Source organism: Talpa europaea (assembly GCF_964194135.1).
Source record: "Talpa europaea genome assembly, chromosome: 1".
NCBI classification, from domain to species: domain Eukaryota; kingdom Metazoa; phylum Chordata; class Mammalia; order Eulipotyphla; family Talpidae; genus Talpa; species Talpa europaea.
The window spans coordinates 151383044-151397513 of record NC_140073.1 but is presented as its reverse complement, the minus strand read 5'-3'; positions in this window follow the sequence as shown (position 1 = coordinate 151397513).

Sequence of the window (14470 nt, the reverse complement as noted above, 5' to 3'; positions counted from 1 at the left end):
AAAACTCAGGTTTTCATGGAGAATAAAATCCTACTATAAGTTCTTAATTACAGTAACACTCAGAACATGAATGAGAATCCAAAGGAACACGTAGAAATTCTGAATTAGTCCCTAATTCATGTGGGATTTAGACCATGAAAAATGTAGTATGCCATAGGGGAAAAAAGATGTGATATTCAATAAGTAAGATCGAAGTAATTTTTTTCAAAGAAAAAATAATAACTTGGACCTAAGAGGGCTGGAATGACTCTACTAATCAGTAATATATAGCCAGTTGTGGGAAAAAATGTAACTGCAAAAGTACTAAAGAAAGCATGTAAAAAATTTTTTATAAATACACCTTTCTAAAGTAACATAAAACCTAAAAGTCCACCCAAAATAAACAAAAGCAAACTTATGCATTGCAGAACTGCAATAAACAAAGCCAAAGAACAAATGATCATCTGAGGGAAATTATTGCAACTCATATCAAAGTTACTTTCCCAAACTGATAAAGAACCAACACAAATTGATAAGAAAAAGTCAGTAGCCTGATTAAAAAAAAATGGGCAAAGGATATGAACAGAAAATTCAGAGAAATACAAATGACTCAGACTTATAAAAGATGCTTAAATTAACTCAGAGAAATATAAATTAAAGATACAATGAGATATGATTTTTCACTTATCAGACTAGGGAGTAGTCCAGTGTGACAATACACTTCATTTTTTGAGAAAGTGTCAACAAGCAACCTCAAAACTTGTCGGTGTGAGTGTAAATTAATTCCATTGCTACAAAAGAAAATTCATCATTTTCAAAATTATAAATATATGTATCTTTCTACCTATATAGCTTTCTCTATTAGATGTATATACTCCTGTGATATTTGCGTGCCTGGAAATAGAGTTGTATAAAGGGTTTTTCATTATAGTACTGTTTCTAAGAATAAAGGGTTGGAAGCAATTTAAGTTTTGTTGACTAGAGACAGGGAAATATAATCCAATAATATATTCACTTATAATATCAATTAGTAAAAAAATAAGGAAGATCTTTACAAAGTCATATAGAAAGAGCTCTAAAATATACTATTAAATGGAATAAAAGTCAAAAGTCAAAGTAATAATAAATGTAAAAACTCACCTTTTGTGTAAAGGTAAAGAGAAACATATATATATATATATAAATACTAGTATATATATATATATATATATTTAACTTTCTTGGAATGACAAGCACAACTAGTAACAGTGATTACCTGCTGTGAAATGATGACAAAGGGAAAATGCCACTTTTTATGAACTTTGATGTTTGCACCCTAGAAAATTACCTACCCACTTTTTAAAATTAAAATTAGCATTTTAATGCTAATTAAATTTGATTTAATGCTAATTAAAATTAACATTTTAATTTTTTAAAGTGATCTCTCAGGAAATAAATTAACATTGAAGAATATAGAGCTGGGAATATTTTTTATGTAACCATCCTGATGCTTTCCCATCTTTGCAACATGCACAAATAACTAAATGCTCATTTGCAATAAAAATAAACAACAGAAGAAAAATTAAGTCAATGTGGATGTGAACAATTTAGTTGAATGGTTATAGAAAAAGACTCCTTCTTGTCTTAAAGCTCCTCACATTAAAACCAACCGCTTTAGGTTGTCAGTTGATTATCAGTCCCAACTATAATTTCTCAATTAGAAAAGTGGATCATAGACATTCAGAAATTGGTCTAAGGCTCAGCAGGAAGGAAATAGTGAAGGTGCAATTTGAATCCAAGTGTCTGACCACGAAAGCCGTGGTCTTCCTTTCTACCTTCAACTATAAAATGAGTCACATCATTTATGAACCCCAAGTAAATTCTAGTACTGGGTGCGGGGTCCAACAATTTTTTTTTAATTTCAGTCTATGTTACCTTAGCGGGGCTTACTAGTGAGTGACACTGAACTGTCTGACTCCTTTAGAACATTAACTGAAGAATAACACTCCCTGGTTTCTTCAGGCTCTAATTCTTTAACAAATTTAAGTTAATGCTAATTTGTTCCCCCTCAAACTTTTTTATCATGTAAATCCAAAATACTATAATCTGACTCAGCACAAGCACTTCTGCCTGATCAAGTTCTCTGAGTATGACAACTTGTGTTCAAGTGTTTGACATCTAGTGTTCAGTACAGAGACTTAGTGGTGATGGAAGTCTTTCCCATCAGAAATTCATCTCCGGGATGAAAGATGCTTCCCGGCTCTCATTTGACACAGGATCAGTGGCATCTGAGATTTGTATTAAAAACATCTTCTGAAATTGACAGCAGTACATAGGACTTCTCCCTGAGATCAGATTTCTACTGTATTAGAAATTCTTTTAAATGTCATAATAGACTCAAGAATTCCATTTCAGTGATATTAACAACATAATATATGCTGCAGATATAAACATTCTCATCTTTGCCTTATGACTTCAGTTTCCTTTTTGATTTCTGACAATTTTATATTAATATCTCATAAAAGATTCAAATGGGTGAAACCACTTTTCATTTATATCTACAGTTCATTCCAGCTTCCCCTAGAAGTGTTTATGAAAGTCTTTCCTTTCTTAAATAATTTATTTACTTGTCTTCATCATTTGAGGTTTATATGTTTTATTGCCTCTTAGAAATTTGATTAAGGCTTAAGAGAAAGAAAGTTAGAAGGGAAATGAAAGTCATATTGGCATGTTTAATATTTCGTGCAAACACTTTGAGAGAAAGAAGGAACTGATATTTAAAGTAGAATGAAAATTGTCTTACATTTCCCCGAGCTGCTCCTACCACAGTTACACAGAAAGTCAAAACGGGCACTTTTATTCCTGAATAGTCACAGGAGTGGCCAAATAGTACACAGCTCTCCCTTCTGGGCCTCTCTCTTGAGGTAAGTCAACATCTTTGCAGTGCTGAGTTGCAAAGGAGACAAAAAGCTTACTTTGAAGGTGAAATCATTTCTGATGTTAAAAAAATGCACCTGCTCTGAATATCTGTATATTTATACATACACATAATATTAAAGAAGTGAAACACTAAGCCACATTTTTTTTTATCAGACGTAATGGCCAAATTGGCAAGATTTCACTCAGGACCCTGCTGGCCATTTTAGTGAGTCAGACAAATTTCTGTATTAAGCACCTTAGTCAAGATGGACCTCCCCATAAGGCCTCACGTGGTGCCATTCCATCCTCAGGGCCTGCTGGGTAAGACAAAAGCCCTAATCCTGTTTGGGTAACTCGTAAGGGACACCAGGCCTCCTCTCAGCTCCTGCAGCTCTCAGACAAGTGGCATTGAGTAACGGACCTTGTAGTTTTCTTTACTGTGAACACGACTGATTTTAAGAACTTGGAAAAATAAGATCTGTACAGGAATTGCAAAGGCCACAATCATGCTGCTTCCAGATGGCTGGGTTTCCCCCCAAAAGCCAGCCTCACTCAGATCTTGTCCAAACACAAGCAGTCACTGGTGAGAGATGTGGACACTCACCCAGAGTGAGGATGCGACATGCACACCAGACAGAATCTGTCAGGTGGGCCAACTGGCTTTTTGAAACATCCACTTGGTCCAATTCTCATCTAGAAGGAATAATGCTTATTTCAGCAATTTGATAGGTGTGACTGATATGTATATGGTGGCTGATATGTATGATTGGTTCACTGGCATTTTTGTAGTAAAATGTCTCCCTTCTGGGGCTGTAAACATCAAAATACCTAAAACATACAAAATATGTCCTTTTATGAGAGCCAATTAAAATAATTTGTACTAGTTTATTCTTACATCCTTTCAAAAGACAGAACTATAAAAATCTTTCTAAATTACAGAGTCACTACTATTCATTTTCCCCTTGTTTTGATGATTACTAATAGGATTTGAAAATTAAAAAATTATTTGTATAATTTGAGTACAATTATTGCCAGTCAATGAAAAACAAAAGCAACAAAAATTTTACCAACAGTAAAATTTGGAACATCTTAGATATAAATTTACCTGCCAAATACTTAGTTTTAAGTTTAAAAATTCATAATAAAGTGAATAAATTAATTGAATTGACAATGCTTCCATTCACTACTTTTTAAAATGATTTCCAAGCAGAAGCTGAAGCCAGAAGAGAGCAAGACAGTTTCCCAACTTAAACTGAGTGGTTGGAACATTCATGATTAGCTTGACATTAAAATGTTTCTACAGAAATTTTACAATGATGTGCTATGCATAAAAAAAGAAACTTTTACTATTCAATCATGTTCCTTTCTTACGTCTAATTGTTTCTACTGCAAGAGATTTAATACAGAGGATGTGGAATCAACAAAGAACTTCGAACAAGGTAGCTCATCACATTATCTTTTCTTCCTGCTTTTTAAGGGAAAGAGACTCTAAATGTTCTATTATAATCTTCAGGCTCTGTAGCAGCTGTCACACATCCCAAGAAGTCCTTGCATAATTCTTCAACCAAAATACTATCCCCCACGTGGAACCAGTGTCCTGATGTCAAGAAGCAGTTCTCTTATTACCTCTCTGGCTGGTCCTCACTGCTACTGTGATTCAGGACAGAGGACAGAATGGGGGGCGCAGGTCTGGGGTCAGGAGTCAGGTAAGGTTCACTAACTCTGGCCTTCTTTTGGCATTGCGGTGTTATTTTTTTTAAAGATTTTTTTTAATCTAAAGAAAAGAGCAAGCACTAGGATAAACAGGTAAGTGTTTTGTGATTTCAAATATAAAGAAATAGCATGTGAATGGCTGGCCAAGGCTGAACAGTCCCTAATTACATGATTCTCAGAAACCACTGCATAAGGAAAAGATATTTTCTAAGCCTTGTTTTTCACATCTATAGTCTTCTCATGGGTACCAAGAAAACAACTGCATTGTTTAGTAGTATCAGAAAATATACTTAGATATATACTTAACAAAGGAAGTATAAGATTTGTACACTAAAAATTCTAAAATACCATTGAATAAATACCTTTATATTTAGAAGAATCGCCAAAACAGTCTTTTTTTTTTTTTTTTTTTTGTATAGAGGCATGCTTTATTTATTTGTTTGCTGGTCTGTTTGTTTCTTTTTGTTTATACATGCACTGGGTACAGTCAGAAGTGCGGGAGGGTGAGAGAATTCACCAGAGCCAGAGCAGGGAGCAGAGCAGGCAGAAGGACTGAAGTACACTGCTGAGGGGAGCAGCGGGCGGCAGGAGAGGTCTGCGCGCCATGTGGGACCCTCCTCCGGTGGCCGGGGAGCAGCCGGGGATCGAACCGGCGCCGCAGAGGCCGGGGAGCTTCGCAACCCAGCGCTCAACCGCTGCGCCATCGGGGAGGCCCGCCAAAACAGTCTTTAAAAAGATTGGGAAAGGAAAAAGGAGAACTGATTGCTAAGGGGTTTGTGGTTTCTTTTTGAGGGGGAATGTTCTGAAATTAGGTTATGTTGGTAGTTCATCAGCCTATGAATATACTGAAAAACATTCAGTTGCATACTTTAAATGAGCGAATTGCATGTTATATAAATTATAATTCAACAGAACTTTTTTAAAGTGTGCCCAATACCTTGGATATTATTGTATATAGGAGATAACTGGGTACTTGAATGACGTAATTAGTATTCAATAAAGTTAAACAGTTTTCAAACAGGTAACATCACATCATATATTAGCCTATGAATATATGGAATTTCAAAGTAATTTTATCTTACTTCATTTTTCATTGAAGCAAAAACTCAGGAACAGACTCTCCTTTCATGCTACCACTTAAAATCTTTATTAAAAATAACTGATTTTTTTATTTAGAAATCAGCATTTTTCATTATACTTCGGCTCAAAATTTTTAAAAAGTAGAAGTCAAATTGTTTCATTGTGAATATAGCAACTGTACAAACAATGACGTTTGGGTTTTCTCACGCATCTGTAGTTGTGCAGAGGAAACTGGTTCCACTGGGGCTTATAACCAAGGAACTTAACCTCGATGGAGGTGTTAAATTAGTTAAGCAAGATTGCCATTAGACTCGGGTGACCCTCATACCTTAGTAGCCTGCATAAGCAATCCAAGCCTATAAATGCCCAAAGGTTAGGAAATCAAAACCTGAACACAAACAATCACAGTCAGCTAGGCTTTTCCAAATAAGAGACAGGTTTAAGGTAGCCAATCAAATTTCCTCACTTGGCTTCCACCTGAACTCTATAAAGGTCTTTCCTCCAGCTCCAGTCAGTGGAGTTCTAACCATTTCCAGTTTGGTGATGATGGGTTTGAATAGATTTTTGCTCAAATAAACTCTTAAAAATTTTAATATGCTTCAGTCTATCTCTTTTAACAGGATTTTCACTACTATGCACCAATGGCATGAATGAGAGAACTATTTTATGTAAGAACTATTTTATGTGTCAAGGTAAGTAGTCTACTCAAGGTAAGTAGTCTACTCAAGCATAACAGAATGAGCATATTGATTTAGCTAAGCCTTCAAGGCCAAGTTTTCAAAGTACTGTTTATCACTGAAATACATATCCAAAAGCAGTTGCATTGAAGGATAAGAAGAGAGGCAAGAAACTTCTCAGTTCTCTTGTCTAAGTCACTTACTATTATGACATTTGTTCTTAAATGAAAAGAACTGAAGAAAATTCCTTGATGGTTCTGTTGGCAATCAGACATGAAGAGAAGTGGTTCTAGCAGGAGAGGTTTGCAAGGCTGGCTCAGAGAAGGACGTATAGACAGGAGGGTAAAGAAGCAACTCAGCTATTTCTTAGAGTCTTAGGAAACACTTCAAGTTCTTGACAGTTGTCTAAGCACTGGTCTTTTTTCAAAGGTTAAAAAAAAAAAAAATGCCAATTTACAAAAAAAATGAAAGTGTCCCCTGAAACAGTATTATGTCATTCAAGTCAGCTGTTCACCAGAAAATGACATCCCTGCATTCACATCATCAAAGTATAATTTTTAAAAACTTAAATATGAAATCTCATTGTCATATAGCATGAGTATATAACGTTCTACATAGCATACCACTAAGAGAGCCCTCGGAATGGCAAAGCTGGTTCCGAGGAGAATTAGAACAGAGAGGACAGAGCCTGCCACCACAGACACAGGGAATAAGTTTGCTGACTTAAGGAAGAACCTGGTCAATCAACTACAGGGCAATAAAACTGTAACCACTGGGATTATCTTTTCTCCCACACAGAAATCATTTGCATTTCTACCAGACAAAAGTCTGTGAGTTTATATGCTCTCACCGAGACTGGGCTCTAATGAACAGGACATAGGAAATCAAATAAAGGAACATTCCCCTACACAAATAATTTTTAGGTGGATCTGTTAGTTCTCCAATATGACACCAAGGACACAGGTCCATTGGCCTTATTTCTAAATTTTGGTGATTTTTCTCAACAGCAAGTTCCCAGATACATTTGAATTCTTAAAGTTCACTATAAAATTCTGAGGGCTGGTATATTTCTTTCTTTTTTTCATTTATTTTTACCATAGCAAAACACAGGTTTAAATGTACTATCTTAAATATTTTTAAGTGTGTGGTTTAGTGCTATTAAAGATTCATTTTGTTACATAACCATCACCAACATCTTTTCATTTTGCAAAACTGAAACTTGATACCCATTAAGAATTATCTCCCCATTTGCCACCCCCCTTTCCCCCATACGAGTCCTTGGTAACCACCATCTATTTTCTGTCTCTATGTTTTTGACTATTCCATCTCATATAAGTGGAAGCATACAGTATTTATCTTTTTGTGACTGACATTTCACTTAGCATAATATCTTCAAATTAATCCATGGCACCATATATCAGGATTTCTTTCCTTTCTAACACTGAATGCATGTACATACAAGCACACCCTTATACATATATAACCTTCCATCCTATGGCTGAACCGCATTTTGCTTATCCATTCAGAACTTGATGAGCACTTGGGCTGTTACCATGTTCCAACTATTGTGAATAATGCTTCTATGAACATGGTATACAAATATATCTTCAAGACCCTGCTTTCAGTTCCTTTGAGTAGACACCCATAAATGAAATTGCTGGATTGTATGCTTACTCTTTTTTTAATTTTTCAAGGAAACTTCATGGTGATTTCCACAGAGGCAGAAACATTTTACATTCTCAACAGTACACAAGGAATCCAATTTCTCCACATCCTAGCCAATACTAATAATTGCCATGCACTAATAATTGCAATAAAGGAGGCAGATGTTTGAAACTGAATCCTAAAAGACTAAATCAATTTTAAGACCCTGGAAAAGGAGACTTTATCAAGGAAGATGACATGGAGAAAAAACAACCATGTTGTTTAAGGGTTAAGGTTAAGTTTATGTAGAGATTGAAGTTAAATGCCACAGAGAAAAAGGACAAATGGGTAGGCTCTTAAAAACTACCTTAATTAGATGTTCCAGGATAAATCTTGACTTTGCAAAAGATCCATAGCATGAGATTAAAATATGAAGCTGGTGAAATGGTAGGAATGTGACCAATCTTTGGTCTGTAACAAAATTAGGTGCTGAGAAAATCCAAAAGCTTGACTTCTCTTAGAAGCAGTTGATATAAGAACAGTACTTATTTTTAATGCAAGGAAAAATCAGTTCCCAAGGCAAAGATTTCATGAATCTGTTTCAGGAAAACTTGACTTGCCCTCTCCTGCCTGCCTTACAGGGCAGCATGCCATTGCATGCTCTTTGCTCAGTCAGGATTTGTGACAAGTGTTATCTGTCTGCCTTAGAAGACATGACCTTTGATACTGGCTGATTGTGTGTTGGTGGAGCAGAGTACAGATCTCTAGCTCACCTTGTTAATTCCATTTTTTTGCTGAGTAACACTCTCCCTTTGTGTAAAGCCTCTCCTTTTCTTTTGCTTTCAAGACCACAAAGATAAGCTCAGATCAGCTCTACTTATCTGCTGGAAGAAGCGGCTGATAAAAGACTGTCTAGTTTTTGCTTCAGACATTGGTTTCACAAAATATCAGACCTAACTTGCTCAATCCTAATAAGTTAAAGCATGGAAAATTAATGATTCCCAAAGAGAAGGAAAAAAATGTTTCTGAACAGAAAAGGCAATAACAAAATAGTTATATGGAATTCTGATTTCTAGTCCTCAGTGTCTGTTATGGAGAAGCTTCACAGGAGTCATATAATAATTAAAGTGTCATCAATTTTTATAACTTGCCCCAGTTTAGAAAGAGGCTGCAACATTTACTGAAAATTATATGCTCTTTGGTGCAATAAGATAGGCAAAGCATCTTTGAAGCTATCTCCAAATTCACCTAGTTGCACAAGCAAGAGGTTAGAGGGGAAAGAAGGGACTTTACCTTTGTTGCTTCCCTGGACCTCAGATAGAGCCACTTTCAATGCAGAAGGTACAATGTCCTTCCCCTTCCTCCTGCACGTTCAACTTAGGAACTTTTTTTTAAAAAAAATAATAAATTTTATTTTTATATTCCCCATACAATTGCAACCCCCCCATTCTGACCCCAATCCCTCCCCTCCTGCCCCCCACCCCCAAAAAGTGTCTCTGGTTCATAGTTTTTTGTTGATTTTGATTTTCACTTTCTTATAGTTATTCATTTTCCTGGTCCCTTATTTAAGTTTTCTAGATTCCTGCTATGAGTGAGACCATCCAGTATTTTTCTTTTTTTTTCTGGCTTATTTCACTGAGCATGATCCCTTCCAGCGCCATCCATGTTGCTGCAAATTGCATGTGTTTCTCTTTTTTGAATGCTGAGTAATATTCCATGGTATATATGTACCACATCTTCTTGATCCAGTCATCTATTTTTGGGCATTTGGGCTGTTTCCAAAGCTTAGCTATTGTAAATAGTGCTGCTATAAACAAAGGGGTGCAGGTGCTCTTTGGAATTGATGTTTCTGTGTCCTTTGGGTAAATACCTAGGAGTGGAATTGCTGGATCATATGGAAGCTCTATGTTTAGTAGGTCCAGAAATCTCCACACAGCTCTCCATAGTGGTTGGACCAGTTTGCACTCCCACCAACATCAACTTAGGAACCTTTACAAACAGATGTGGCGCAGCCTCTTGCTAGAACTTCACTGGTGGATGCCACGAGCCGTAAAGAGCTCAGAATTACTTTGGCCTAAGGAACATCTTTTGGAAACTTCCACTAGTCAAAGAACAATTGTAAAAGTCCATTGAACTGATTTCAAGAATGAATGCTCCATTTATGTCTCTTGGCATAACAGATGATCTTTTAACGATACTTATCATTTTAGATGGCAACTTGAAAGCCATATACCATGCAGATGCAACTTTTGGGTGTAGCCAGTAAGGACAGAGGAAGTAGCCGAGACCATGGAATAACGTGAAAAGAATATGAAAGAACATGCTCCACACTAGCAGGTAGAAAAAGAAAAGAAAAGGTGGGGGGGGGAGCTTTGCAGCCCTAAATGGAATCCAGCCCTAAAACGGGACCCTAAACTGTAACGCTGTTAAGTCATTACCTTCCTGCATTTCTGCTTTCTCATTCACCAAATGGAGACCAAATGCTTTCTCATTCACCAAATGGAAACAGGGCAGGAAAGCAGAGAGTACAAGCACCTGCCCCAGCAGGATTAGGTAAAAAATGGCAGCTGCCCCCCAGGTTAGCTTCATGTTCTTGTTGATAGCATCAATATGAGTCAGAAGGAACTGATGTGGTTTTGACGGAGAATTTTGCTGCCATGCAATCTGAGCACTCAGAATCTCAGAAAATGCAGGCAGACAACTACAGTCAGACTGAACTGGGTTGCTAGAAGCCATACCTAGGGGTGTTCCATTTAAAGATATAGTAGAAGAAAATGGGTTGGTTTTTCCACTCCCAGGAATGCCAGCAGGTGTGGCGGTGGTGAAGTCCTAGGTGGGCTGAAGACCTGCAGCTATTTCTATGCACATCTCTGCCCCATAGAGCCCTTTCGTGCAGCACTAAACTGGGGGGCAGTCTCACTTGACACTCAGATGGTCCCCTTTTTGGGAAAGCTACCTGGACAGGGGTGCCACAGCCATCTCCAACTTGGGGGTTGAGCACATGTAAGCCAGAGAATCATTGAGTAGCAGCTGAAAAGTACTCCTCTGGGGAGGGCATTCCAGGGTCTCCATGAACCATGGGCGTGCCCTGATGGAAGCCTCATGGCCCACATTTGTGGGGGGCCACAGTGCTGTGCACCCAGAGGGCTGCCCAGGGAGAGGGTAAAATGCAGTGTTTCTCAGTCCCCTGCATCAAATGCAACACATGGCAACACCAGGGCTCCTTCCATATGCAGATTCCTGGGCTTCGAGCCTGACCTGCTCAATCAGAAGAGGACAAGCGTATTTCACCAAGATCCCCAAGTGACTCTGATGCCAAGAACTATTCATTACAGTCCTGCCAAATGGCCTGCATGGGAAAGGATCAGAGATGGAGAGAGCATATAAATCATTCATCCGGGTCAGTTATTCAAACATTGGATAAGGTGAAGTTGGAGGTGTGCCCACCTCTGACCACTTGAGAGGTAGGATTCCAGGCTCAGAAATTTCCCAGCAGCTCTCAGGGTTGAGGTGAAAGGTCACCTGGGACAGGTGCACAGCCAGGAAGTGCTTCTCACCAGGGTGCTTCTCTGATGGCTGCTGAGAACCTCAGCTCTTCTCTGAACCCCAGATGCTGGCTGCTCTTCCCATCTTCCTGGTAGCAAAATTGCTTCTCCCTTCCAGGCTGAGCTCGAGGCCACTTCAGGTGCTCAGGCAGAAATAGGAGCAGGGATTGCGAATCAGAAGAAGCACTGCCGGCAGCTAACCCTGCTTTCCTTAAGCACTGCAACCTTCCCTGCCAACGTTTGTACAACACAGAAACAAACTCTGGGCATTCTGGGGAGATTGCTGAGGTTAAAATTCCGGCAAACTAGCTCTCAGAAGAGCCCTCAGCTGTGCCCCTCTGTGCCCCAGTGCCCCCAGGGAAGGCGGCCCCTCTGGCCTGCTCAGCAACTGCAAGACCCTGCTGGGATCCGCGGAGCCTGGCAAGCAGTGCTGACATCCAGGGTAAAGTTAACTTGCCCTTGAAGGGCCACGAAACTGTCATTCTCGTTCAGCAAGTTTCTCAGGCAAGTCCTGCTCACGCTCCCATATCAGCTCCTGTTCTTGTGCCCTGAGGACCTCTTGGGAGGTGATCTGCGTGGGCCGCAGCCAGTCTGGCAAGTGAGTTCTGTTCATTCTCCTGGCATCTCTGCTTCCTCTGCCTTCCTGTCCCGTCCGGCCTGTGTTTCACCCTGTGACGTTCCAGCACTGTGGCCACTCCAGCCCCCGCCCACTCTTCTAGCGCCACATGCTGCTCTCCGCGGCTCTGTGCTGCCAGCTCTATGTCTCTTTGGCCAGTGCAGCAACGCACAAAAGCAGTGGGGCTCAGACCCCCGTGGACAGCGCGTCGGCTAGGTCAGTCCTCATCCCTTCCACCAGCAGGATCTGGGGTGACACTGTCTGGTTCTCATTTGACATCATCCCGGGCTGGGACCACAAGCGTGTGGTGCTGAGAGGCGACCTTGGCTGCACCCTGGGCTGTGGGACGCCGTTGACCTCATCACTCGATCAGGTCTAGCACTGTGACCTTTCTCCTCCTCGGCAGCAGGTCATGGGATTTGGCCCTAGCATCCTTTGTTCTTTCATTTGCAAGTATACGTTTCACTTTCCCTCTTCCTTGGCTTTGAGAAGGGCCACAACAGCCTTCCTTCCACACACCGTCCGCTGTGTGCTGCTGAGCCCACTTCTTTCTGCAGCCTCAGAGATGGCCACAGTAGCTTGCAGTACGTGGTGGGTGTGGACAGCCTGGGCCGCAGCTTCCAGGGTGCACTGGCCTGCACAGTAGCAGAGCAGCTTGGTTCAGAGCCTCTTCTCAGCTTGGCTAGAGCCGCTGTAGAAGCTGGTGTGCCTCACTTTTGTGCTTCGCTTTTGTTTTCGCAGTTGTGAGACTGTGTAGATTCGTCATTGCTTCTGTTACACTAGAGATTTCGGGTGGGCCAGGCTGACTAAGCTTCTCTAGCCATGGAGCATTATAAAGAAGCATTTCAAAGAGTTTCTGAGTAAGGAATGGGTTTCTCTGCACACTCCCACAATTGAGAATCCATCTGGCACACAGGATAACAACAAAGACCCAGACCCTCCCAGAGCAGAGTACCTAGGGCAGGGTGGAAGGCGGAGGGCACACTTCCTGATGCCATGTCTCTGGCCGGGGTGCCATGCCCGTACCCAGCAGGACCCCAGCATCTCAGCCCCATGGCCAGCCTGCTGGTGCGTGAGGGAGCAGCAGAGGCCCAGCAGGCAGGGAGCCAGGACAACACTCCCAACTACAGTCAAAGCAGTGTGGGCTTTGGGCTCAGAGAGCCCTACAGACAAGTAGGATGCTCGTTACTCTAATATAGCTAAATTCAAGCTTCCTGAAGCCTGTGAGAAAATTCTCTAACATAATCATATTATATAAAAATAAAGCACCATCAAATTTAAACAATTCTTGGAAAGTGTCCAAAATCATACTTTTAACATCAGAAACGCAGCGGGAATTTTCTAGAGGCTTATATGGTGTTGAGATTGTGTAGCTCATATTAGAACTATTTTCTAAAAATACCAGTTTTTACCATTTTCACACATTTTATATGTTACATAGAAATAACATTAAATAGCACCTTTCATATCTCTGTGTGTATGTTTGTGTGTAGGATACCTTTGTTTTTTTCTGGCAACTCCTGACAGATAAAATATCAATCTGCATAAAATGTTCATGGAAGGCCTCCCTGATGGTCTAGGGGTTAAGTCTAAGTGCTATCACCACTGTGGTCTGAGTTCCATCCCCGGCCAGGGAGCTACCTATATGGCTCAGCAGACCTGATCTGTCTCTCCCGCTGCTCCCCTCAGTTGTATAGCTCAGTAGAGCCACCTGTTCTGCTCCCCACTCTGTCTCTGGTGAATCCTCTCACCCCCTGTACCTCTGGCCTACACCCCAGTTCTTCTACACCAAATAAATAAATGAAATCTTTTTTAAAAAATGAATGTTTATGGAGTATCTACTAAGTCCTAAGGATAGAGCAGACACTGAGGTGGATAAAGTCCCCTCTGTTATGGCACTTTTATTTTCAAGGAAAGGAAAAAAAAGTTTAGCACATTAGTATGCGCCAGGTCATGACAGCTCGGGATGGGGAAATGGAGAGATGCAGGAGGCCATCTTGGACAGGGGGCTTGAGAGAGATCAGTCTACCCAGTGACGGGGCACCGCCTGTAGGTGCCTGAGAAAGAGTTCCAACAGGCAAGTGAGGAAGAAGCAAGACCCCACAGCGGGAGTGGGTGCAACTCCCCGGGGTGTCATCATGGACACTGCTCGTCCACCTCGGCCCTCGTCCTGTGAAAGCGCCCTGGTCTGCAGCCATTTTATCTCCTGGTTTCTGACGCCTCATGGAAGTGGTGAAGGATTAGGACAAGACCCATCTCCTTTCCAAAATACCCACAGTCAGGGCCTCCCTGGTGGCCTAAGGGTTAAGTCTCAGCGC